The following is a 26,824-nucleotide window of genomic DNA, read 5'->3' as shown; positions in this document are numbered from 1 at the left end:
GAAGATCCTGTGCCAGAACGTAGTTCACTCCTCATAGTGAGCATCCCGTCTCTGGCTCCCCTCCCACGCACTTGCTCTCTCTCTGTGCTTCCCCAGTCCGCGCGTCTTATGTCATCTGTGTTTCCAGTAGTGCTACCCATGTTTACCGGGATCGAGCTGTGTGCCTCCACTTCCTTTTGGATTCCAGACTGCCTCCCTCGATCCTCGACCCCTGCTCGGACACGGACCTGTTGACGCCACGCTATTACCCCCCCCCCCCCCGACAACCTGCCTGTCTCACGGACGTTCGAGCCGGCATTTCCCCTCCAGGACTTCCGCCTCTCGCTCAACACTCAGCGTAACACTCAGCAAGTAATCCCCACACATAGTCTCACACACTTTCTTGGAATTTAGTCACACTCCATTCTCAAGTTTATTATATCATTGTTTATTATTTTATATATATGTTGCCATTATATATCTAATAAAACATAAAGCTACTACGCCCCCTTGTGGTCTGTGCCGTCTACTCCCCCCGGACATAACAATATATGTTTTATTCTGTCAACAAGGAAAGAAGGACTATATTTAGAAAGTCGTTCCAGTCGGGGCCACACCTGCTGGGCCAGTTAGGTGTGTGTGTGTGTGTGTGTGTGTGTGCGTGTGTGTGCGTGTGTGTGTGTGTGGAAGACAACATTCATTAATAAAAATGATGACTGTGTATTTTCTTCCCCGGCTGTTGTTATTGAGTGGTTGTGAGTGGCGGTGCGACACATGGTGTAATTATTTGGCAGGATGAGCTGATTTCAATCAGCGATGGCGACTCAGAGGCGCTAATAACGTTGTGACGGCCCAACAAAAGACAAACAGTTGATTGGGCAATGCAACACCGCAGATGTTGTCTAACAGTGTGATTACACTTTCCTGCTGCACAATACACCCATTCAGCAGGATTACACCACACACACACTTGTACACACACTTTATGAATACACACACGTACACACACTATAAGAATACACACACACACACACACACAAACACACACACACGGGCCAACAGTTCCAGTTCCGTCCCGACCAGACAGAAACGCTGCAGTGTTTTTTTAACACTTTCAGCTGACTTCAGATATTTTACCCCCAGGGGTCTTCTTGTCCTTCTTGTCCTTCTTCTTGTCCTTCCTGTCCTTCTTGTCCTTCCTGTCCTTCTTCTTGTCCTTCCTGTCCTTCTTCTTGTCCTTCCTGTCCTTCTTCTTGTCATTCCTGTCCTTCTTCTTGTCCTTCCTGTCCTTCTTCTTGTCCTTCCTGTCCTTCTTCTTGTCCTTCGTGTCCTTCGTGTCCTTCTTGTCCTTCTTGTCCTTCTTGTCCTTCGTGTCCTTCTTGTCCTTCGTGTCATTCTTCTTGTCCTTCATGTCCTTCTTGTCCTTTTTGTCCTTCGTGTCCTTCTTCTTGTCCTTCCTGTCCTTCCTGTCCTTCTTGTCCTTTGTGTCCTTTGTGTTCTTCTTGTCCTTCCTGTCCTTCTTCTTGTCCTTCCTGTCCTTCCTGTCCTTCTTGTCCTTCGTGTCCTTCTTGTCCTTCTTGTCCTTCCTGTCCTTCTTGTCCTTCCTGTCCTTCTTCTTGTCCTTCCTGTCCTTCTTCTTGTCCTTCCTGTCCTTCTTCTTGTCATTCCTGTCCTTCTTCTTGTCCTTCCTGTCCTTCTTCTTGTCCTTCCTGTCCTTCTTCTTGTCCTTCGTGTCCTTCGTGTCCTTCTTGTCCTTCGTGTCCTTCGTGTCATTCTTCTTGTCCTTCATGTCCTTCTTGTCCTTTTTGTCCTTCGTGTCCTTCTTGTCCTTCCTGTCCTTCTTCTTGTCCTTCCTGTCCTTCTTCTTGTCCTTCCTGTCCTTCTTCTTGTCCTTCCTGTCCTTCTTCTTGTCCTTCGTGTCCTTCTTGTCCTTCGTGTCCTTCTTGTCCTTCGTGTCCTTCTTCTTGTCCTTCATGTCCTTCTTGTCCTTTTTGTCCTTTGTGTCCTTCTTCTTGTCCTTCCTGTCCTTCCTGTCCTTCTTGTCCTTTGTGTTCTTCTTGTCCTTCCTGTCCTTCTTCTTGTCCTTCCTGTCCTTCCTGTCCTTCTTGTCCTTCGTGTCCTTCTTGTCCTTTGTGTCCTTTGTGTCCTTCTTGTCCTTCGTGTCCTTCTTCTTGTCCTTCATGTCCTTCTTCCTGTCCTTCTTGTCCTTTGTGTCCTTATTGTCCTTCTTCTCCTTCTCGTCCTTCGTGTCCTTCTTGTCCAGTGCACTGCTGCAATGACTCAGTCACAACCCGGAAATTGGAAAGCCAGCCATGGAGTCCAGGGAGAGGGAGTCCACACACACACACCCACCCACCCACCCACCCACCCACCCACACACACACACACACACACACACACACACACACACACACACACACACACACACACACACACACACACACACACACACACACACACACACACACACACACACACACAGAGAGAGAGACGGTCTAATCATGTAGCAAAGTAAGGGTCCTGTCCCACTAAGTCCACGTCTAATAGTCTGAAAGAAGTGAATTGAGGTCCGCCACAGATACAGTTCTTCTTTCCAAGTCGCTGCGAGGAAGCATCCTGATGTGTTCGCTGGCCTCCTTCATCCAACACCGCATTGAGACGTCGTCCTCGCTCCCCAAAAGGCGGCTCTTGAATCGGGCTAAAGCACGGGTGTCAAACTCAAGGCCCGGGGGCCAAATCTGGCCCGCCACTTTATTTTATGTGTGTAAAATGCTTAATCTTCTCTTATTAAATATATTTGTTCTTTCCCTTTTGACATTTAAAAATCATGTACTGCATGCAAGTGCATATCTTTTAATATTGTGAAGTGAAGTGAATTACATTTATATAGCGCTTTTTCTCAAGTGACTCAAAGCGCTTTACATAGTGAAACCCAATATCTAAGTTACATTCAAACCAGTGTGGGTGGCACTGGGAGCAGGTGGGTAAAGTGTCTTGCCCAAGGACACAACGGCAGTGACTAGGATGGCGGAAGCGGGGATCGAACCTGCAACCCTCAAGTTGCTGGCACGGCCGCTCTACCAACCGAGCTATACCGACCCCATATTCAATATTATCAAAATATTATATTATCATGTATTCCAAAAACATATTTTGTTAAAAAAAAGATAAATACTGTACTTAAATATCTGCTTGACTTATGATTTCAAAACAAATGATCAATCAAATAGTAAAATTGAAGTTTTTTACCGTAAAATCAACTTTGGTACTGTTTATTTCCATATACAGTAAGACACTAAAACTTTAAAAAACATTTTAACAAGATATTTATTTTAATTTTTAAATGGCAGCTCTGTTGCTAGAATGTTCCCGCTAAAACAGTGGTGTTGTTTCTCCATTCCATTCCATTTATTCAATTTTTTATATGCTGTACAAAAAAACCACTGCTTTTACTGTAAAATTCTGGTGACTGAGCTGCCAGTTTTTAAAGTACATTTTCTATTTTCCTTTTTGTGGCTTATGTAAAGAAACATATTGTTAATGTATTACATATATACATGTATATTCATATATTACTCATTGTTAAAATCGGCCCTCTGAGGGCAATCATAACTGCGATGTGGCCCTCATTGAAAAGCAGATAGACACCCCTGCTCTAAAGTCAGGAGGTAAATCTCGTTAGCTATGTGCACACGGACACATTTAATCAGATTAGAAACATAACCGGAATAAAAATGTTTCACGTAAACGCGCCATTTACAATATTCTGACCAGATCACACAAAAGTGTTTGACCAGATCAAAAGTTCATTCCGGGTGGTTTATGCTGATAGTCATTGGTATTGTAGCATATGAAAACACATGTTCTGAAGTTTGGTGAGAATGATCCTGACTGCTCATATCTTTGATGTCAGATGTACTTTGGTGGTGGAAGTGGGGACTAAATGTAATAGTCTTGGAATGAAGTGATTGTCTTGCTGTTGTCTCCCACATTCAACATGCACACAAGTAGCGTTATATACTGTGGAGTTTGTTGCTTTAAAAGCAGACCAGCAAAAATATAAGTATGGTCTGGAGTGTCATGTGTCCATGTAACAATAAAAGGAGGTATCCTGTTGTCGTCTTAACAAGCTGTTTCATTCAAGATATTACAGCTACTCCAAATGCTAACTGCTAGTCTCAGACACCTACACAGAACGTCGTAACATGAAGACGTGCGGAAAGTTATACATATCCCACCATAAAAGGCACAGAACAGCTACGTTTCAAAAAGAGAAGTAAAACAAAAGTAGTGAACAGAAGGAAAAAAATATAAATACCGTGATAACGTCGGACAAGCAGAAATGCACAAAGCTACATTTCAAAAAGAGAAGTAAAACAAAAGTAGTGAACAGAAGGAAAACAATATAAATACTGTGATAACGTCGGACAAGCAGAAATGCACAAAGCTACATTTCAAAAAGAGAGGTAAAATAAAAATAGTGAACAGAAGGGAAACTAATTTTAAATACCGTGATAATGTCGGACAAGCAAAAAATGCACAAAGCTACATTTCAAAAAGAAAGGTGAAACAAAAGTAATGAACAGAAGGAAAAAATTATAAATACCGTGATAACGTGGGACAAGCAAAATATGCAAAAAGCTACATTTCAAAAAGAGAGGTAAAACAAAAGTAGTGAACAGAAGGACAAAATGATAAATGCCGTGATAATGTCAGACAAGCAAAAAATGCACAAAGCTACATTTCAAAAAGAAAGGTAAAACAAAAGTAATGAACAGAAGGAAAAAATTATAAATACCGTGATAACGTGGGACAAGCAAAAAATGCACAAAGCTACATTTCAAAAAGAGAGGTAAAACAAAAGTAGTGAACAGAAGGAAAAAATGATAAATACCGTGATAACGTGGGACAAGCAAAATATGCAAAAAGCTACATTTCAAAAAGAGAGGTAAAACAAAAGTAGTGAACAGAAGGAAAAAATTATAAATACCGTGATAACATCGGACAAGCAGAAATGCACAAAGCTACATTTCAAAAAGAGAGGTAAAACCAAAGTAGTGAACAGAAGGAAAAATTTATAAATACCGTGATAACGTCGGACAAGCAGAAATGCACAACGCTACATTACAAAAAGAGAGGTAAAACAAAAGTAGTGAACAGAAGGAAAAATGATAAATAAATACAGTAATAATGTAGGACAAGCAGAAATGCACAAGGCCATGTTTACAGTGGAAGTCTACTGCTTCTTCAGCATCGGCAGGGAGTGAACTCATCCAAAAGAAGGCGCCATACCACAAAGAATAACACACTTTTCCGTTTATGTTAGGTTCTGCGCATGTCAAAGTAAAGTATTGCGATTTAAGGTGTGACGCATGAACATGCAGGTTACAATGGGATCATTTTGTTCACAGGAACATTCTGCTGACCAGATGAAAGAAATGTTGTCATGTACACGGGCCGAGTGGCGCTCTACTAGAGTCCCGGCAAGGCCGTTTGGTTTCTCAGCACACGGCAAAGGTGACTATTTATTTTGTTTGTTGTCTCCCTGAGCCTCTGTTTATCTCCAAGGCTCACACATTTATCTTGACGTGCATAAATTACAGGAATAAAACACTGCAGGCGAGGAAGAAAAGAGATTCTTGATAAAAGAGTTTTTGTGCAAATCAGCCCTGAAGGTTCTTTGGACCGAGCATCTCCAGGAACTCTTGACTCCTAAAATAACTCTTGGCAGAAGTTGATAGGACGGCCGCGATCTCATTGATTTGTTTACTCTTTTTTTACAACCTTGCTTTTCTTTTGTATCTGTCAGTCAATCCTCTGCTTCCAGTGAGAATAATATGTAAACAAAAGCCTTTGAACAGTAGCAGATCAAATATTAGACATGTGCGGATGGAAGTGACGGACATGTTTCATACAGCAAACACAATCTGCTTCACAATGGTCAACTCGTGATGACTTTTAGACGTAGAAAACATGTTTACATTCCCATTAAAGTGTCATAGACAAGTCATCTGTCAACAATAACAAGACGTCACATAATTATGGTCAACAAAAGCACCTTGAGGATTCTGGCGGGAACTCTCGTTCAACCCTTTTTCCATTACGCATGCACCTCCTGGTACCCTAGCACCTCCAAAACCCTCAAATCTAAACTCCAAACATCCCAGAACAAGCTAGTCAGATTACTTCTAGACCTCCACCCCAGATCCCACCTCACTCCTACCCACTTCTCTAAAGTGGGCTGGCTCAAGGTGGAGGACAGAGTTAAACAACTTGCACTGAGCCTAGTCTATAAAATCCGCTACACCTCCCTGATACCGAAGTACATGTCAAACTACTTCCTTAACGTAAATGACCGCCATAACCACAACACCAGGGGGAGCTCCACTAACCACGTCAAACCCAGATTCCGAACTAACAAAGGTCTTAACTCATTCTCTTTCTATGCCACATCAATGTGGAATGCGGTCCCAACAGGTGTAAAAGAAAGGGCATCTCTATCCTCCTTCAAAACCGCAATAAAAGTTCACCTCCAGGCAGCTACAACCCTAAACTAACACCCTCCCCGGATTGCTAATAATCAAATGTAAACAATCAAATGCAGATACTTTTTCTTTTCCGTATGCCTTCTGATCTCTCTCTCTCTCTCTCTCTCTCTCTCTCTCTCTCTCTCTCTCTCTCTCTATGTCTCTCTCTCTATGTCCACTACTTGATGTCCATATCCCCCCCCCCCCACCCCACCCCCCCCTCCCTCCACACCCCTGATTGTAAATAATGTAAATAATTCAATGTGATTATCTTGTGTGATGACTGTATTATGATGATAGTATATATGATAGTATATATCTGTATCATGAATCAATTTAAGTGGACCCCGACTTAAACAAGTTGAAAAACTTATTGGGGTGTTACCATTTAGTGGTCAATTGTACGGAATATGTACTTCACTGTGCAACCTACTAATAAAAGTCTCAATCAATCAATCAATCAATGTGTCACGTTTTAGATACCGTACACGTTTTTGATCTGTCACGCAAAATAAGTGAAACACTATTAATAGTTCATCTTGTCACAGCTTTTATTTTGGTAACGCATTACAGCGAGGGTGTCTTACAATAGTTGACTATTCAACGATTCAGTCAGTGCCTGTTCCAAGATGGCGGACCCGGTCCCTGTCAGGAGGCGAAACCTCGCCCTCTGCTGCCCTCCGGTGACGGAAATGATGCCATGGAAACGTTGTTCTGACTTATTGATCGTCAAAGTGGACACTGAGGACCTCGCGAGATCATCCCATCTCCGACTGGGTTTGTTGGATTAGCCCCGCTTTCTTTAAGTTGTCAACATTGAGATTTATTTGCATTAGCTGCGCTCCAGAATGTTGCTGATTTATTTTTATTGTTTTCATTGTATTAGTTATTGTCGTGTATTGTTTGTTTATCGGGTTTTACTGTACTACGGGCTGTGCAGGATATATATCAGAGCTGGGCAAATATTTAGACTCGGGGGGCCACATTGAGAGAAACAATGTGTCTGGGGGGCCAATGTGTATAAATGATGTATACACATTTATATGTACAGTATGTGTGTTGGGAACATATATACACATTTATCTGTACAGTATGTGTGTTGGGAACATATATACACATTTATATGTACAGTATGTGTGTTGGGAACATATATACACATTTATATGTACAGTATGTGTGTTGGGAACATATATACACATTTATATGTACAGTATGTGTGTTGGGAACATATATACACATTTATCTGTACAGTATGTGTGTTGGGAACATATATACACATTTATCTGTACAGTATGTGTGTTGGGAACATATATACACATTTATATGTACAGTATGTGTGTTGGGAACATATATACACATTTATCTGTACAGTATGTGTGTTGGGAACATATATACACATTTATCTGTACAGTATGTGTGTTGGGAACATATATACACATTTATCTGTACAGTATGTGTGTTGGGCTCCCTTTTTTCCAGGACCACTAACACCAAAAGTCACAATGTCCCATAGAGTTCTACAAAAGTTATGACAGACCACCACAAAAAAACCAGAATGGAATTTTACAGTTTTTTACTGAATGTGACACCCAGAATGTACATGAAAATAAAGAATGTGGTATTTACAATATTAACTATGAACAATAAAAAACTGAATATTAACAACATATTGACTTCTCAGACCAGCTCCTCCATAGTTGTGTATCTTTTACAATCAAGCAAAACACAACAAAGTGTAATAAACACCTACAATATGATATATTATCACTTTTATGCAGACATTTGTGACCTAGATTACCTTAATAACTCCTAGAACACTCAAAAGTGCAGATTTCAAGCATTGAAATACTTTGTATAGTTGAAGACTTAGTCATTTAAAAACATCACTGCACATCATAATGGTGACTACACTTTTGGTGTTAAAGGTGTAAAAAAATGATGTCGAACGTCCGGCGGGCCGGATTGAAAATCTTAATGGGCCGCATGTGGTCCGCGGGCCCTATTTTATCCAGGTGTGGTCTACACGTGGGAGTGGGGGACAAAATAAGTGCAAAAACTACGTGCACAGGACACAAACTTTGAAGAGAAGTTTGGTATTACCATACAGGAACAACACTAGAAACAATGAACAGTTTAAAGGCCTACTGAAAGCCACTACTAGCGACCACGCAGTCTGATAGTTTATATATCAATGATGAAATCTTAACATTGCAACACATGCCAATACGGCCGGGTTAACTTATAAAGTGACATTTTACATTTCCCGGGGAACTTCCGGTTCAAAACGCCTTTGGAGGATGACGTATGCGCCTGACGTAGCCAGTTTAACAGAGGTATGGCTTCCCCATTGAAGCCAATACGAAATAGCTCTGTTTTCATGTCATTATTCCACAGTATTCTGGACATCTGTGTTGGTGAATCTGTTGCAATTTGTTCATTGCATTATGGAGAAAGAAGCTGAGCAAGCAAGGAAGAAAGTCGGTGCGAAGCGGAGTATTTTGCGAGGGAAGTCAGCAACACAACACAGTCGGTGTTTCATTGTTTACATTCCCGAAAGATGCAGTCAAGATCGAAGAACTCGGACAACAGAGACTCTTACCAGGAGGACTTTGAATTTGTTAACAGACGCAGACGCGATACCGTGAGTACGCTTCCAAACATTTGATCGCTTGCTATAACTAGCTCGAGCTAGTAGCTAGGAGCTAGGAGCTAGCATAACAAACACCGAGGTGTTTGTTATGCGGGATTAATTTGTGGCATATTAAATATAAGCCTGGTTGTGTTGTGGCTAATAGAGTATATATATGTCTTGTGTTTATTTACTGTTGTAGTCATTCCCAGCTGAATATCAGGTCCCACCCGCACGCTTCCAAACATTTGATCGCTTGCCCGTACGTGCGTGTCATGTACGTAACTTTGGTTAAATATATAAGCTTTATGAACCTTGGGTTAGGTGAACGGTTGTTTGGGCTGAGTGAGTGTGTGTGTTGTGCAGGTGTTTGAATTGTATTGGCGGGTTATATATACGGGATCCCGTCCATAGCTAGTAGCTAGGAGCTAGCATAACAAACACCTAGGTGTTTTTATGCGGGATTAATTTGTGGCATATTAAATATAAGCCTGGTTGTGTTGTGGCTAATAGAGTATATATATGTCTTGTGTTTATTTACTGTTGTAGTCATTCCCAGCTGAATATCAGGTCACCCCCGCCTCTCACAGCATCTTCCCTATCTGAATAGCTTCAACTCCCCACTAGTCCTTCACTTGCACTTTACTCATCCACAAATATTTCATCCTCTCTCAAATTAATGGGGAAATTGTCGCTTTCTCGGTCCGAATCTCTCTCACTTCATGCGGCCATCATTGTAAACAATAGGGAACTTTGCGTATATGTTCAACTGACTACGTCACGCTACTTCCGGTAGGGGCAAGCCTTTTTTTTATCAGATACCAAAAGTTGCGATCTTTATTGTCGTTGTTCTATACTAAATCCTTTCAGCAAAAATATGGCAATATCGCGAAATGATCAAGTATGACACATAGAATAGATCTGCTATCCCCGTTTGAATAAAAAAAATTCATTTCAGTAGGCCTTTAAATAGGAGGATGATTGGCAACCGGGTTCAGGTGTGTCCCAGTTGCCAATCAAGGATAGGTGTGGGGAGCCAGTGCTGTGCAGACAGACAGGGGAAGTGGAACTACAAAATAAGAGTACTATTTTGCCCAGGTCTGCTATATATGGGAGTACGACATAAAAATATCTGCCATCTGTATTGTTAATGTCGTAATGTTTACGTTTGGGCTGCGGCTAACGTAACTACAACAATGCTACTCTGCTATTTTTCCCGGCATTTCGCCTCGTTGAATAAACAGTAGTGAAAGCTCACGTTTTGCACGGACTGTTTAGGTGTTGCACAGCGTGTTTACGTCAGATGATACGCCCCCTGCGCAGCGCAACAGTGCAGAAGTCGACGCTTGAGTTTAAGAAAACTTTTTGGCCGACATAACTGGCAATGGCAGACGCCGCAGAAAGCAGTGGACAAGAGATGTAGCAATACCAGGGAATTAAGAAGCGGCAAACGTTGTCTAAGGTGTGGGAACACAACGCAGTGGTATGCAAAGTGGAGCTGGCATACCACAATAGCAGCAGTTCCATGCTGTAGCACCTGTGTCCCATTGAGGGACGTCCAGAGGCCAGGTAAGTCATCTATTATCAAATGTAAACACACGAGTTGTGTTAGTAAAATAAATGCTATTCATTATGATAACCAGGATGTGTTCTCTCACTCTCATCAAATGCCGCCAAAAGGTGTTGAAAACTATCAACGCTATCCCAGCTGTCGTGTTCAATTAGCCGTTCACTAGTGACCACGCCAAAGTAGTCCTGCAAAGTTATTCAGGTCTTGCAAGCGCATGCTACTTGGATACTTTGCACTTGCACCCACTTTAGTCTCTGAAGAAGGTAAGAGTTCCAAGTCCTTGTTCACCGTGGTAGCACTTGTGTGCCAACTTCCTGTCGGCCATATTGCTTCTGAATATGAAGTTGCACATTTCAAATGCAGTATTAAAGCCACTACCTAATCCACTTTTTATGTTTGATATCATGAAGACTGTTCTTATTGTTTTATTTTTGATACCAAGAGTATATTTTTCTCAGCGAATATTTTTTTAAACTAATTTTATATATATATATATGTTTTCATCTCAAACATGTCACGATGGCAAAATGAACATTGAGGGCTATTTTGCATTCAAAGAATGCAATGAACTGTATTGCATTCTTAAAATTTAAAACTGTTGTTGTCATTATTAAGTGGTTTCTTTTTATATTGTTGATGTATTGTTGGCAGGTTGAAAACAGCTCAGCGGGTTTGCATGGAGAAACCAACGTTCAAACGGCACCGTATAAAAATCATATAAAAACGCTCGAGAGACCAGAACTTGGTTTATGCGGACACAGCACACAGCACACAGCACATAGCACATAGCACACAGCACACAGCACATAGCACATAGCACACAGCACACAGCACACAGCACACAGCACATAGCACATAGCACACAGCACACAGCACACAGCACACAGCACATAGCACATAGCACACAGCACACAGCACATAGCACACAGCACATAGGGCTGTGAGCGCACCTCCTTTTATTAGCACACACAAATTGGCACACTCAACCACGGACGCATTTCAGCTGTGCGTGTCAGCCTTCAATAATGAAAACAAGGCGTTGAGGAAATAAAAGACAGTTAGGCCAAACGTAATAATTGAGGGCACATTTTAGCATGCATAATTAAATCTTGATTAAGCAAAAATATGATTTATTTGATTACTCGATTAATCGATCGGGATATTCGAGAGAATACTCGATTACTAAAATATTCGATAGCTGCAGCTCTAATATGGATGTAAATACCATCCTATCTTTTTATACATAACATGTATACAAATGTGAGTGTATGTATAGATGTATATATGAATACCATCCTATCTTTTTATACATAACATGTATAAAAAAATGTGAGTGTGAGTGTATGTATAGATGTATATATAAATACCATCCTATCTTTTTATACATAACATGTATACAAATGTGAGTGTATGTATAGATGTATATATAAATACCATCCTATCTTTTTATACATAACATGTATAAAAAATGTGACTGTGAGTATATGTATGGATGTATGTATAAATACCATCCTATCTTTTTATACATAACATGTATACAAATGTGAGTGTATGTATAGATGTATATATAAATACCATCCTATCTTTTTATACATAACAAGTATACAAATGTGAGTGTATGTGTAGATGTATATATAAATATCATCCTATCTTTTTATACATAACATGTATACAAATGTGAGTGTATGTATAGATGTATATATAAATATCATCCTATCTTTTTATACATAACATGTATACAAATGTGAGTGTATGTATAGATGTATATATAAATACCATCCTATCTTTTTATACATAACATGTATAAAAAATGTGAGTGTGAGTGTATGTATAGATGTATATATAAATACCATCCTATCTTTTTGTACATAACATGTATACAAATGTGACTGTGAGTATATGTATAGATGTATATATAAATACCATCCTATCTTTTTATACATAACATGTATACAAATGTGAGTGTGTATGGAAAGATGTATATATAAATACCATCCTATCTTTTTATACATAGCATGTATACACATGTGAGCGTGTGTGTATGTATAGATGTATATATAAATACCATGCAATCTGATATAAAGAGACTTATATTCCAGTCAGAACTATGGCTGCTTCCTAGAGTCCACAGGCTGACATCAAGAGCGTCCTAAATGGAGTAAAGTGAGGAGGATGCAGAGCGAGGAAGAGGAGCAGAAGGAGAAGAGGAAAATGGAGCGTGACAAACTGCACTGCAGCAACCCTCTCACTTGCCACCAAGGAAATGTGGACTTGGTGCCACACAACCACGTCCTCCCAGTCTTAGTCTGCCTGGAAAACTGTGGCAAGATCACTGGGACAGGTTCTGATACGGGGTCACACTTTGTGTACAAATCTACTTGACTTGAGGTGAGAGCTGGACTGATATATATACTCTGTATTGGTATCTATACCCTGGACTGGTAGATATACTTATACATATACATACAGTATATGCTCACCAGGGGAACCTGCGAAACAGGCTTGTAGGGATGATATAGCCTCTGTGTTTTTTCCTGACCTAAGGTATATTCCGCTCTACCCTGGTATTGAGCACTGTATAACGGATAAACCACAGAAACCCTGACATATATATATATATATATATATATATATATATATATATATATATATATATATATATATATATATATATATATATATATATATATATATATATATATATATATATATATATATATATATATATATATATATATATATATATATATATATATATATATATATACATACATGCTGGACTGGTATATACAGTATGGAGTGGTATATATATTCTAGACTGGTAAATATATATATACCTGTATATATATTAATATATATATATATATATATATATATATATATATATATATATATATATATATATATATATATATATATATATATATATATATATATATATATATATATATATATATATATATATATATATATATATATATATATATATATATATATATATATATATATATGTGTGTGTGTGTGGGAAAAAATCACAAGTCTATTTTTTTCCCACATGGGATAATCTAATTAAGACATATATATATATATATATATATATATATATATATATATATATATATATATATATATATATATATATATATATATATATATATATATATATATATATATATATATATATATATATATATATACATATATATATATATATATATATATGTATATATATATATATATATATACATACATATATATATATACATACATATATATATATATATATATATATATATATATATATATATATATATATATATATATATATATATATATATATATATATATATATATATATATATATATATATATATATATATATGTGTGGGAAAAATCACAAGACTATTTTTTTCCCACACATACATATTACGCTCTACCACGGTATCGAGCACTATTTTTTTTCTGATAATCTAATTAAGACATGTATATATATATATATATATATATATATATATATATATATATATATATATATATATATATATATATATATATATATACTCTGTACTGGTATATATACACTGGATTGGTAAATATATATATATATATATATATATATATATATATATATATATATATATATATATATATATATATATATATATATATATATATATATATATATATATATATATATATATATACTCTGTACTGGTATATATACACTGGATTGGTAAATATATATATATATATATATATATATATAAATATATATATATATATATATATATATATATATATATATATATATATATATATATATATATATACTCTGTACTGGTATATATACCATGGAGTGGTATATATACCCCGGACTGGTATGTATACCCTGGAATATATATACTCTGGACTTGTATATATACTCTAGATTGGTATACAGTATACACCCTGGACTAATATATATACACCCCGGACTGGTATGTATACCCTGGAATATATATACTCTGGACTTGTATATATACTCTAGATTGGTATACAGTATATACCCTGGACTAATATATATACACCCCGGACTGGTATGTATACCCTGGACTGACATATACAGTATACCGTGGACTGGTTGCCAGACCAGTTCAGGGCACATATCAAGCAAAGACCATTTACATTCCACTACACCAGTGATTCTCACTATGTGGTACGTGCACCACTAGCGGTACGCAGGCTCCATCAAGTGGTACGCCAAATAATCACTTGATTAAAGTACAGTGTTTTATTTTCCTATATTCAAACACAGTGTTACTGTTCAAACTGTGTGTAATGTGACAATGTGCAAACGTATGAAATAGACTTGTTCACTAAAACCTCTGCCTTGTTTTTAACGAGTACTTTGGCCTACTGCGCTACTGTATTTTAATGTTGGTCATGATGGTGGTACTTGGAGAGCCAAGTGTTTTCTGAGGTGCGACTTGGTGGAAGGAGTTTGAGAACCCCCGGACTTAGTGACTCCATCCTGGACCCACTCTGCTCCCACAGCTCCTTCAGTTCTGAGCAAGTCTCTCTAGGCTGTTCCATGTCTGCTTGATCAGTTTCATTTCCTGGTCCACTGTTCTTCTCCATGTGCCCTTTGGTCTTGTGGTGTCCATCGTACAACGCTCTTTGTGTGTATGCTACCGTCCATGAGTACAACATGGCCACGTTGTTCATTTCCATTCGAGTTCTGATCTCCTGCTTGATACAGTTTCTGACTCTCAGGATTGTTGGCAAACCTTCAGATCTTCTCAACTTGGATTCCTTCTTTGTTGTCCAAGTTTCTGCACGGAATAACAAAAGTGATCTTAGGCTGCTCCTACACGGTGTTGTTATTCCTGGGTGTCCTCCTAGACCTCATGAGTTGTTGAGGTGGTCCAAAGCTGACCTACTGAGGATTTCTGTGGAGACCTCCCATCTTTTCTTCGACTACTTGCCAGCTAACAGAAGTTGTCAACTTGTTGATCCCACTGAGTTGTGTCTTCTACCTTTCATCGCCATCCTCTTTGGCTTGTTTTCATGTATTTCTAGTTTCCATGGCAACCCTGGTTGTCTCTTCCTGCATACGATTTCTGGTATCTGATATCAAACACCATCACTTGCACCGTCACAGGGTCAGAAGTCAGACCACACCTATTTGATCAAAAATGATGATGTCATGCCCTAACTTCAAACTCTCAGCCATCATTGAAAGGACTAATCAAACTAATCGATTCACACTCAAATTGGGATATTTATTTAATTAAATTTTTGAGAATCGATTTAATAAAAAATGTTTAGCCCTTTTTTAAAGATTTTTTTAAATTATTATTATTATTACTGTTGGTTTTATCATTTGGTTTCCTTTTGATAGTATTGTACATTTAATGATGATTGTCATGCATCTGCTCAGTTGATTTGTACATTTAAATCATAAAGCTGAGATCTGGTTGGAGTTGCTCTATTTTTTTTTTTTAGATTGATTAATAAACATTCTGGGATTTTCCCAACTAATATTTTGCAACACAAATACAACGTTGAAACAACATGCTTTTTGACGACATTTAATCAATGTTGGGTTCTGACATCAATTAGAGCAGGGGTCACCAACCTTTTTGAAAGCAAGAGCTACTTCTTGGGTAGTGATTAATGCGAAGGGCTACCAGTTTGATACACACTTAAATAAATTGCCAGAAATAGCCAAATTGCTCAATTTACCTTTAACTCTATGTTATTATTAATAATTAATGATATTTACACTTAATTGAACGGTTTAAAAGAGGAGAAAACACGAAAAAAATGACAATTCAATTTTGAAACATGGTTTATCTTCAATTTCGACTCTTTAAAATTCAAAATTCAACCGAAAAAAAGAAGAAAAAAAACTAGCTAATTTGAATCTTTTTGAAAAAATTAAAAAAAATTTTTATGGAACATCATTAGTCATTTTTCCTGATTAAGATTAATTTTAGAATTTTGATGACATGTTTTAAATAGGTTAAAATCAAATCTACACTTTGTTAGAATATATAACAAATTGGACCAAGCTATATTTCTAACAAAGACAAATCATTATTTCTTCTAGATTTTCCAGAAGAAAATTTTTAAAAGAAATTCAAAAGACTTTGAAATAAGATTTAAATTTGATTCTAAAGATTTTCTAGATTTGCCAGAATAATTTTTTGAATTTTAATCATAATAAGTTTGAAGAAATATTTCACAAATATTCTTGGTTGAAAAAACAGAAGCTAAAATGAAGAATTAAATTAAAATGTATTTATTATTCTTTACAATTAAAAAAATAAATTTACTAACATTGATTTAAATTATCAGGAAAAAAGAGGAAATAATTTAAAAGGTAAAAAGGTATATGTGTTTAAAAATCCTAAAATCATTTTTAAGGTTGTATTTTTTTCTCTAAAACTGTCTTTCTGAAAGTTATAAGAAACAAAGTAAAAAAATTAATTTATTTATTTAAACAAGTGAAGACCAAGTCAATTTCTTTCTATTTGAGTTTTGTCTCTCTTAGAATTAAAAATGTCGGGCAAAGTGAGACCAGCTTGCTAGTAAATAAATACAATTTAAAAAAAAGAGGCAGCTCACTGGTAAGTGCTGCTATTTGAGCTATTTTTAGAACAGGCCAGCGGGCTACTCATCTGGTCCTTACGGGCGACCTGGTGCCCGCGGGCACCGCGTTGGTGACCCCTGAATTAGACCATTGAATTTTGGTCATTTCCCAACCAATATTCTACAACACAACTACAACGTTGAAACAACGTTTAATCAATGTTGGATTCTGACGTCAATTAGACCATTGAATTTTGGTCATTTCCCAACCAATATTCTACAACACAACTACAACGTTGAAACAACGTTTAATCAATGTTGGATTCTGACGTCAATTAGACCATTGAATTTTGGTCATTTCCCAACCAATATTCTACAACACAACTACAACGATGAAACAACATGCTTTGACACTTGTGATTTAGGGCTATATAAATAAACATTGATTGATTGATTGATTGATTTTTGACAACGTTTATTCAACGTCAGGTTCTGATGTTGATCTGACATTGAAATTTGGTTCAATCAATGTTGGATTCTAACATCAATTAAACCATTGAATTTTGGTCTTTTCCCAACCAATATTCTACAACACAACTACAACGTTGAAACAACATTTAATCAATGTTGGGTTCTGACGTTGATTTGACATTGAAATGTGGTCAGTTCCCAACCTACAACGTGAATCCAACGTTAAACATCAACGTTGTCTCAGTTGACAAACACAACTATTTTGCAAGGTTGTCTCAAATTCACTTTTAAAGGACACGTAGATATAATCAGCGTCTTGTGCCTGCCGGGTAATAACAGCAAGAATGCACCGAAATCTAAATTCTTGGCCCAAACTTCAAATGAGGAAACCAAAGCAGAAAAAATAATATTTGTATTTAATAATTACTATTACTGCTTTTATGGCAATGACAATATTCATCCTTCAATGAATAAAATGAACTCGATTGACCTGTGCTATTACAAAGAACAAACACATGATTTCAGTCACCTTCAAGTCTGCGAGTTTCCTTCTTATTGTTCAATCTTTCAGTTCCTTCAACATCGAGCCAACGCTATACAGTTCAATACTGGGCATGCCAAATAGTGACTCTTACCACAAGGCCAGGGGTATTATCAGTTCAAATATACTAGATAGGTCTGATCCAGGTTTTTTCTCCATTTTCTTCATGTTTACAAACTCCAAGAACAATTCCTGGACTTTAAGGGCAAAAACCAAATATTCGAAAGGAGTAGCAGATAGTGTTTTTTTACTTTTGGTTGAGTTTTTGTGTACTTTGGACTTGGTTTTGATCAACAATTGTGTGTAATACAATACTAAAAGGAAGTACTTGAAATACTGTGTCACGTTTCAAAAGTTACACTTGTGATCCGTTTTGTCCAGACTCACTCTCTGATGGACAACAAAAACCCTGAAAGCCTTGCGATGTTTGGTCACGGGTGGAGGTCTGTGTGTGAGTTGCTGAGAAGACGTGGAGTTGAGAACAGTCCCAAAGGAAAAGGAGCCTGCTGACTTGAAAACTGATGGGTCTTGATGTCCAGGTGTCTTCAAGCTGTCAACAAAGGTCAACTTTGATCACCTGTGTCCTGGAGACCACAGGATCTCCTCCCCAGATCCCAGGATGTCCTGCACGTTGTTCTAACACTCAGCACAATGCCAGGCAAATATTAACAGCTGGGAGACAAACAACGCCACGAGTCAACCAAGCAGAAGAGCATGGAATCATCTGCAGCCTGGTTACCCCGACAAGTGACATGAATCAGTGACCTGATTCCAGAAGGACGGACAAACGGCCAGAAGAGCCTTTTCCTTGCAGTCCGCCGCATTAGCCTCACACAAGATAGCGCTTGTTCCTGCGGACAGTGACCCCCAAGATGCGGACTGACACGCCTCTGCGCTGAGACGCCGCCCAGAGACTCGTCACGTCAAACACGACCTGGCATGGAAACCACAAACACCAACTTTGAAGAGACTGAAGACGCTTCCGGGACGTCCATCAAAGACAGTTTGGTGAACGTGTGCTGAAGACCTAGTCCGTAGTGGTCCTCTTGGTGGACTTGATTCATCTCTAAAGACAGTTTGGTGAACTTGTGCTGAAGACCTAGTCCATAGTGGTCCTCTAGGTGGACTTGATTCATCTCTAAAGACAGTTTAGTGAACGTGAGAGATGTGCTGAAGACCTAGTCCATAGTGGTCCTCTTGGTGGACTTGATTAATCTCTAAAGACAGTTTGGTGAACGTGGGCTGAAGACCCAGTCCATAGTGGTCCTCTTGGTGGACTTGATTCATCTCTAAAGACAGTTTGGTGAACTTGGGCTGAAGACCTAGTCCATAGTGGTCCTCTTGGTGGACTTGATTCATCTCTAAAGACAGTTTGGTGAACATGTGCTGAAGACCCAGTCCATAGTGGTCCTCTAGAGGGACTTGATTAATCTCTAAAGACAGTTTGGTGATCGTGAGAGAAGTGCTGAAGATCCAGTCCATAGTGGTCCTCTAGATGGACTTGATTCATCTCTAAAGACAGTTTGGTGAACGTGGGCTGAAGATCCAGTCCATAGTGGTCCTCTAGATGGACTTGATTCATCTCTAAAGACAGTTTGGTGAACGTGTGCTGAAGACCTAGTCCATAGTGGTCCTCTAGATTGGACTTGATTCATCTCTAAAGACAGTTTGGTGAACATGTGCTGAAGACCCAGTCCATAGTGGTCCTCTAGATGGACTTGATTCATCTCTAAAGACAGTTTAGTGAACGTGAGAGATGTGCTGAAGACCTAGTCCATAGTGGTCCTCTAGATGGACTTGATTCATCTCTAAAGACAGTTTGGTGAACGTGTGCTGAAGACCCATTCCATAGTGGTCCTCTTGGTGGACTTGATTCATCTCTAAAGACAGTTTGGTGAACGTGTGCTGAAGACCCATTCCATAGTGGTCCTCTTGGTGGACTTGATTCATCTCTAAAGACAGTTTGGTGAACGTGAGAGATGTGCTGAAGACCTGGTCCATAGTGGTCCTCTAGGTGGACTTGATTCATCGCTAAAGACAGTTTGGTGAATGTGGGCTGAAGACCTAGTCCATAGTGGTCCTCTTGGTGGACTTGATTCATCTCTAAAGACAGTTTGATGAACTTGGGCTGAAGACCTAGTCCACAGTGGTCCTCTTGGTGGACTTGATTCATCTCTAAAGACAGTTTGGTGAACTTGGGCTGAAGACCTAGTCCATAGTGGTCCTCTTGGTGGACTTGATTCATCTCTAAAGACAGTTTGGTGAACGTGTGCTGAAGACCTAGTCCGTAGTGGTCCTCTAAGTGGACTTGATTCATCTCTAAAGACAGTTTGGTGAACATGTGCTGAAGACCCAGTCCATAGTGGTCCTCTAGAGGGACTTGATTAATCTCTAAAGACAGTTTGGTGATCGTGAGAGAAGTGCTGAAGATCCAGTCCATAGTGGTCCTCTAGATGGACTTGATTCATCTCTAAAGACAGTTTGGTGAACGTGGGCTGAAGATCCAGTCCATAGTGGTCCTCTAGATGGACTTGATTCATCTCTAAAGACAGTTTGGTGAACGTGTGCTGAAGACCTAGTCCATAGTGGTCCTCTAGATGGACTTGATTCATCTCTAAAGACAGTTTGGTGAACATGTGCTGAAGACCCAGTCCATAGTGGTCCTCTAGATGGACTTGATTCATCTCTAAAGACAGTTTAGTGAACGTGAGAGATGTGCTGAAGACCTAGTCCATAGTGGTCCTCTAGATGGACTTGATTCATCTCTAAAGACAGTTTGGTGAACGTGTGCTGAAGACCCATTCCATAGTGGTCCTCTTGGTGGACTTGATTCATCTCTAAAGACAGTTTGGTGAACGTGGGCTGAAGACCTAGTCCATAGTGGTCCTCTTGGTGGACTTGATTCATCTCTAAAGACAGTTTGGTGAACGTGAGAGATGTGCTGAAGACCTGGTCCATAGTGGTCCTCTAGGTGGACTTGATTCATCGCTAAAGACAGTTTGGTGAATGTGGGCTGAAGACCTAGTCCATAGTGGTCCTCTTGGTGGACTTGATTCATCTCTAAAGACAGTTTGATGAACTTGGGCTGAAGACCTAGTCCACAGTGGTCCTCTTGGTGGACTTGATTCATCTCTAAAGACAGTTTGGTGAACTTGGGCTGAAGACCTAGTCCATAGTGGTCCTCTTGGTGGACTTGATTCATCTCTAAAGACAGTTTGGTGAACGTGTGCTGAAGACCTAGTCCGTAGTGGTCCTCTAAGTGGACTTGATTCATCTCTAAAGACAGTTTGGTGAACGTGGGCTGAAGACCTAGTCCATAGTGGTCCTCTAGATGGACTTGATTCATCTCTAAAGACAGTTTGGTGAACATGTGCTGAAGACCTAGTCCATAGTGGTCCTCTAGATGGACTTGATTCATCTCTAAAGACAGTTTGGTGAACGTGTGCTGAAGACCTAGTCCATAGTGGTCCTCTAGGTGGACTTGATTAATCTCTAAAGACAGTTTGGTGAACGTGGGCTGAAGACCTAGTGAAGTGAAGTGAATTATATTTATATAGCGCTTTTTTCTAGTGACTCAAAGCGCTTTACATAGTGAAACCCAATATCTAAGTTACATTTAAACCAGTGTGGGTGGCACTGGGAGCAGGTGGGTAAAGTGTCTTGCCCAAGGACACAACGGCAGTGACTAGAATGGCGGAAGCGGGGATCGAACCTGCAACCCTCAAGTTGCTGGCACGGCCACTCTACCAACCGAGCTATACCGCCCCATAGTGGTCCTCTAGATGGACTTGATTCATCTCTAAAGACAGTTTGGTGAACATGTGCTGAAGACCTAGTCCATAGTGGTCCTCTAGGTGGACTTGATTCATCTCTAAAGACAGTTTGGTGAACGTGGGCTGAAGACCTAGTCCATAGTGGTCCTCTAGGTGGACTTGATTCATCTCTAAAGACAGTTTGGTGAACGTGAGAGATGTGCTGAAGACCTAGTCCATAGTGGTCCTCTAGATGGACTTGATTAATCTCTAAAGACAGTTTGGTGAACGTGAGAGAAGTGCTGAAGACCTAGTCCATTGTGGTCCTCTAGATGGACTTGATTCATCTCTAAAGACAGTTTGGTGAACGTGAGAGAAGTGCTGAAGACCTAGTCCATAGTGGTCCTCTAGATGGACTTGATTCATCTCTAAAGACAGTTTGGTGAACGTGAGAGAAGTGCTGAAGACCTAGTCCATAGTGGTCCTCTAGATGGACTTGATTCATCTCTAAAGACAGTTTGGTGAACGTGTGCTGAAGACCCATTCCATAGTGGTCCTCTTGGTGGACTTGATTCATCTCTAAAGACAGTTGGGTGAACTTGAGAGATGTGCTGAAGACCTAGTCCATAGTGGTCCTCTAGATGGACTTCATTAATCTCTAAAGACAGTTTGGTGAACGTGTGCTGAAGACCTAGTCCATAGTGGTCCTCTTGGTTGACTTGATTCATGTCTAAAGACAGTTTGGTGAACGTGGGCTGAAGACCTAGTCCATAGTGGTCCTCTAGGCGGACTTGATTCATCTCTAAAGACAGTTTGGTGAACGTGGGCTGAAGACCTAGTCCATAGTGGTCCTCTTGGTGGACTTGATTCATCTCTAAAGACAGTTTGGTGAACGTGTGCTGAAGACCCAGTCCATAGTGGTCCTCTTGGTGGACTTGATTAATCTCTAAAGACAGTTTGGTGAACTTGGGCTGAAGACCTAGTCCATAGTGGTCCTCTTGGTGGACTTGATTCATCTCTAAAGACAGTTTGGTGAACGTGTGCTGAAGACCTAGTCCGTAGTGGTCCTCTAGGTGGACTTGATTCATCTCTAAAGACAGTTTGGTGAACGTGGGCTGAAGACCTAGTCCATAGTGGTCCTTTTGGTGGAATTGATTAATCTCTAAAGACAGTTTGGTGAACGTGAGAGATGTGCTGAAGACCTAGTCCATAGTGGTCCTCTAGATGGACTTGATTAATCTCTAAAGACAGTTTGGTGAAAGTGTGCTGAAGACCTAGTCCATAGTGGTCCTCTAGATGGACTTGATTCATCTCTAAAGACAGTTTGGTGAACGTGTGCTGAAGACCTAGTCCATAGTGGTCCTCTAGATGGACTTGATTAATCTCTAAAGACAGTTTAGTGAACGTGAGAGATGTGCTGAAGACCTGGTCCATAGTGGTCCTCTAGATGGACTTGATTCATCTCTAAAGACAGTTTCCGGAACGTGTGTTGAAGACCTAGTCCATAGTGGTCCTCTAGATGGACTTGATTCATCTCTAAAGACTCCAAAGTGTCTTTTTTGGTGACATTCACCAAATAAGGTTTAAAAAAAGAAATAATTGTGTTGTATTTTGTACAAAAAACAATCCCATTATAAGATATCTCGTAATGCCGACAACTCGGACTACAACCTTTGAGTAGGACAACACAAAACATAGAAATAAAAGTTTTTTGTTGTTTTTTTACATCGGATTTACTTAAAAAATAAAATAAATAAGATGTGACAATTTTAATACTGAAAATAAAGTTCCGGTTGAAGGAAATGTAGATTCACCTTTACAGGTTCCGTGCTTTGATCTGCCGCTGCTCTCATGTTAATAAACATCTGCAAGGTGCTGAAAGGTGTCTGGAGAGACCATCGGGATTTTTATCTCAGCGTGTGTTTCCTAACCTCCTAAAAATGTGTGTGTTTGTTGCCATGCTAGGAAAATGGAGGAAGGCGGAGACTTTGAGTCCAGCAGATGTTTGATCTTATTTATCTCCTCCGCACACCTCACCTCACCTCACCTCACCTCACCTCACCTCACCTCACCTCACCTCACCTCACCTCACCTCACCACATCCTGGGAGACTTCAACACATGCTGCCAAACTATGTGGAGCATATTTGGAACATGAACACACCGACAATGTGACGCCTCATCACTTTCACTTTCACTTTCACTTTCAACTTGCTGGAAAAGGAGTAGGAAGAAGCAGAGCTTATTTCTTCTTACTCCTTTCCCACTTCATTGCAGTCACAAACACATTTGGACTCTTCCTGGTCTCAATGTCAACACAATTTACAGCACACATAATAAATACTCAAGATGACATCAACTACTTCAATTCCTTGAAAATAACTTCATATCAATCAAATGATGTCATTGTCAATTAGCTCAAAATGTTTATTAAGATCATTTTTCTGTGTACTTTGTAAACATACTACATCCAACCATGTGCACATTACATCCAACTATGTGCACACTACATCCAACAATGTGCACACTACATCCAACTATGTGCATATTATACATCCAACAATGTGCACACTACATCCAACCATGTGCACACTACATCCGACTATGTGCACATTATACATCCAACAATGTGCACATTACATCACATCATGTGCACACTACATCCAACAATGTGCACACTACATCCAACCATGTGCACACTACATACAACCATGTGCACACTACATCCAACAATGTGCACACTACATCCAACAATGTGCACACTACATCCAACCCCGTGCACACTACATCCAACTATGTGCACACTACATCCAACAATGTGCACATTACATCCAACAGTTTGCACATTACATCAGACCATGTGCACACTGCATCCAACAATGTGCACACTACATCAACCATGTGCACACTGCATCCAACATTTTCATACTATATCCAACAATGTGCACACTACATCCAACAATGTGCACACTACATCAACCATGTGCACACTGCATCCAACCATGTGCACACTACATCCAACAATGTCCACATCCAGCAATGTGCACACTACATCCAACATTTTCACACTATATCCAACAATGTGCACACTACATCCAACAATGTGCACACTACATCAACCATGTGCACACTGCATCCAACCATGTGCACACTACATCCAACAATGTGCACACTACATCAACCATGTGCACACTGCATCCAACCATGTGCACACTACATCCAACAATGTCCACATCCAGCAATGTGCACACTACATCCAACATTTTCACACTATATCCAACAATGTGCACACTACATCCAACAATGTGCACACTACATCAACCATGTGCACACTGCATCCAACCATGTGCACACTACATCCAACAATGTGCACACTACATCAACCATGTGCACACTGCATCCAACCATGTGCACACTACATCCAACAATGTGCACACTACATCCAACAATGTGCACATTATACATCCAACAATGTGCACACTACATCCAACAATGTGCACATCCAACAATGTACACATCCAGCAATGTGCACACTACATCCAACAGTGTGCACATCCAACAATGTGCACACTACATCCAACAATGTGCACACTACATCCAACAATGTGCACATCCAACAATGTGCACATTATACATCCAACAATGTGCACACTACATCCAACAATGTGCACATCCAACAATGTACACATCCAGCAATTTGCAGACTGCATCCAACATTTTCACACTACATCCAACAATGTGCACATCCAACAATGTGCACACCACATCCAACAATGTGCACATCCAGCAATGTGCAGACTGCATCCAACATTTTCACACTACATCCAACAATGTGCACATCCAACAATGTGCAGACTGCATCCAACAATGTGCACATCCAGCAATGTGCAGACTGCATCCAACAGGCGAGAAAGAAACACAAGTATTCCTGATAATAAATTATAAATAAATAATACTAATACAAATATTTCCTGTTAATACATAATAAATAAATAATATAAATACAATAATTTCCTGTTAATCAATAATAAATAAATAATAATAATAATAATAATACATGTATTTCATGTTAATAAATAATACAGAAGTAATAATACAAATATTTCCTGTTAATAATAAATTAATAATAATAATACATATATTTATTGATAATAAATAGATATTAATAATACAAGTATTTCCTGTTGATAAATATTAAATAAATAAATAAATAATAACATTATTTATTGTTAATAAAAAATAAATACATATTAATAACACAAGTATTTCCTGTTGATAAATAATAAATAAATACATAATAATAAAAATATTTCCTGTTAATAAATAATAATAATAATAAAAGTATTTCCTGTTAATAAATAATAAATAATAATAATAATAATACAAGTATTTCTTGCGAGGTCAAACAAGGTTCTACTTTTTGTCTGCAATCCACACAATAAATGTGTCAGTGACGCTCATGAAGCTTATTTTTATAAATCACGCTCTTTTCATGAGTATAATTATTTTCATAAATCTTAATTGGTATTTTAATAAGTACATACATTTTCATAAATGTATTTGTTATTTTAATAAGTATAATTGGTATTCGCATAAATCTAATTGTTATTGAAATAAGTCTAATTGTTCTTTTCATCAATCTAATTGTTAATTTAATTAATATAATTGTTATTTCAATAAACTCAATTGTTATTGAAGTAAGTCGATTGTTATTTTCATAAATCGTATTGTTATTTTCAATAAGTGTAGTTGTTCCCTCCATCAGCCCGCTACGTGGCGGCAC

General features: G+C 38.7%; 1 pseudogene; it reads right to left on the bottom strand.

Annotated features, from left to right (window-relative positions):
* Positions 1-26,824, bottom strand: part of LOC133634247 (adhesion G protein-coupled receptor L3-like) — a 334,776-nt pseudogene that overhangs the window by 306,835 nt on the left and 1,117 nt on the right.

The sequence above is a fragment of the Entelurus aequoreus genome, linkage group LG18 (assembly GCF_033978785.1).
Source record: "Entelurus aequoreus isolate RoL-2023_Sb linkage group LG18, RoL_Eaeq_v1.1, whole genome shotgun sequence".
Taxonomy (NCBI): Eukaryota; Metazoa; Chordata; class Actinopteri; order Syngnathiformes; family Syngnathidae; genus Entelurus; species Entelurus aequoreus.
This window is presented reverse-complemented; position numbering and strand designations above follow the sequence as displayed.